The sequence below is a fragment of the Pongo abelii genome, chromosome 1 (genome assembly GCF_028885655.2).
Source record: "Pongo abelii isolate AG06213 chromosome 1, NHGRI_mPonAbe1-v2.0_pri, whole genome shotgun sequence".
Classification (NCBI taxonomy): Eukaryota; Metazoa; Chordata; class Mammalia; order Primates; family Hominidae; genus Pongo; species Pongo abelii.
In genome coordinates, this window is record NC_071985.2 from 100,058,103 (window position 1) to 100,060,678 (window position 2,576).

Below are 2,576 nucleotides of genomic sequence, written 5' to 3' on the forward strand. Positions count from 1 at the left end.
GTACTCCTATAGTCCCAGCTACTCGGCAGGCTGAGGCGAGAGAATGGCTTGAACCCAGGAGGTGGAGGTTGCAGTGAGCCGAGATCGTGCCACTGCACTTCAGCCTGGATGACAGAGCAGGACTCCAACTCAAAAACAAAAACAACAACAACAAAAAAAGCCGGGCATGGTGACTCATGCCTGTAATCCCAGCACTTTGGGAGGCTGAGGCCGGCCGATCACTTGAGGTCAGAAGTTTGAGACCGGCCTGGCTAACATGGTGAAACCCTGTCTCTACTAAAAAAAAAAAAAAAAAGAATACAAAAATTATCTGGCCGTGGTGGCAGACACCTGTAATCCTAGCTACTCAGGAGGCTGAGGCAGGAGAATCGATTAAACCTGGGAGGCGGAGAGGCGGAGGTGCAGTGAGCTGAGATGACACCACTGCACTCCAGCCTGGGCGATAGAGTGAGACTCCTCAAAAACGACAAAAAAAAAAAAAAACTACAAACAAGGCTTCCTTGCCATTATTCCAAGTCCTGGTCCTTTCCTTCCAGAGATAAACACTGTTTAATATTGATTATATATCCTTCCAGCCCTTTTTCTATATATTTACATGTAGAAATAAATGAGACTTTTTTTTTTTTAGATGGTCTCACTCTGTTGCCCAGACTGGAGTTTAGTGATGTGATCTTGGATCATTGCACCCTCTGCCTCCCGGACCAAGCAGTCCTCCCACTTTGGCCTCCAGAGTAGCTGGGACTACAGGCACATGCCACCACGCCTGGATAATTTTTGTACATTTTTTGTAGAGACAGAGTTTTGCCATGTTGCCCAGGCTGATCTTGAATTCCTGGACTCAAGCAATCTGCCTGCCTTGGCCTCCCAAAGTGCTGAGATTATAGGCATGAGCCACCACACCTGGCTAGTTATATGAGACTTTTAAAACATAAATGGACCAGGCATAGTGCCTCACACCTGTAACCCCAGCACTTTGGGAGGCTAAGGCAGGAAAATCACTCGAGGCCAGGAGTTTGAGACCATCCTGGGTAACATAGTTTTGTGTCTACAAAAACTAAAAAATAGCCAGGTGTGGTGGCACACACTTGTAGTCCCAGCTACAGGGAGGCTGAGGTGGGAAGATTGCTTGAGCCCTGGAGGTCAAGGCTGCAATGAGCCATGATAGTGCCACTGGATTCCAGCCTGGGCAATAGAGCCAGACCCTGTCTCAAAAAAAAAAAAAAGTATCACATGGTTTGTATTATTCCAGATCTTCTTTTTATGCTTAACATGTTTCAGAGAACTTGCATCTCAATACGTATAAAGATGTCTCATTCATAAGAACTGTTATATTGTATCCTATAGTATGAATGTATCACAGTTTACTTAACCATTCTGTTGTTGGACATATAGATTGTTTCCAATTGTTTGCTATTACAATGTTTCAGTGAAAATTCTTTATGCCTCTTAGTGCTATATGGGAGTATTTCTCTATAGTAAAATATAAATATATATAAATATAAATATATAAATATAAATATATATATATATAAAATATTGTTTTATTTTATTTTAGGCAAAGTTTTGCTCTTATCACCCAGGCTGGAGTGCAATGGCACAATCTCGGCTCATTGCTACCTCAACCTCCCGGGTTCAAGCGATTCTCCTGCCTCAGCCTCCCGAGTAGCTGGGATTACAGGCATGCAACACCACGCCTGACTAATTTTTTAATTTTTTGTAGAGACGGGGTTTCATCATGTTGGCCAGGCTGGTCTCGAACTCCTGACCTCAGGTAATCCACCTCACCTCGGCCTCCCAGAGTGCTGGGATTACAGGCATAAGCCACTGCACCTGGCCTCTCTAGGGTAAATATTGAAAGTTGCTAAGTCACAGGGTATGCACATTTAAAATTTTTTTTTCTTTTTAAAGGGATGGAGTCTTGCTCTGTTGCCCAGGCTGGAGTACAGTGACTCAATCTTGGCTCAATGCAACCTCCGCCTCCCGGATTCAAGTGATTCTTCTGCCTCAGCCTCCGAGTAGCTGGGCCTACAGGCGCGTGCCACCACACCCAGCTAATTTTTGTATTTTTAATACAGACGGAGTTTCACCATATTGGCCAGGCTGTCTCAAATTCCTGACCTCGTGGATCTGCCCTCCTCGGCCTCCCAAAGTTCTGGGATTACAGGTGTGAGCCACTGCGCCCGGCATTTAAAATTTTAATATGTACTTTTTGCAACCCAGAACTCATTGTTCAGTATGGGTTTTGATACATATAAGAAGGGATATTATGATACCTGAGACAGTTAACTGATGGGAGTATTGATAGCCATAAAGGTTGGTTCCAGGCCAGGCGCAGTGGCTCAAGTCTGCAATCCCCACACTGAGGTGGGTGTATTACTTGAAACCAGGAGTTCAAGACCAGCCTGGGCAAGAAAGTAACAAACACCTCATCTCCACAAAAATTTAAAAATTAGCTGGGTATTGGGGCGTGTGCCTGTAGTTGCAGCTACTCAGGAAGGGGAGGCTGAGGCAAAAGCATTGAGCCCAGGAGTTGGAGGCTGCACTGAGCTTTGATGGCACCACTCTACTCCAGCCTT

At 45.0% G+C, this 2,576-nt stretch overlaps 1 pseudogene; it reads left to right on the forward strand.

Moving 5' to 3' along the window:
- Positions 1-2,185: 2,185 nt before the first annotated feature.
- Positions 2,186-2,266, forward strand: LOC112131421 (small nucleolar RNA SNORA40; annotated as a pseudogene).
- Positions 2,267-2,576: the final 310 nt, after the last annotated feature.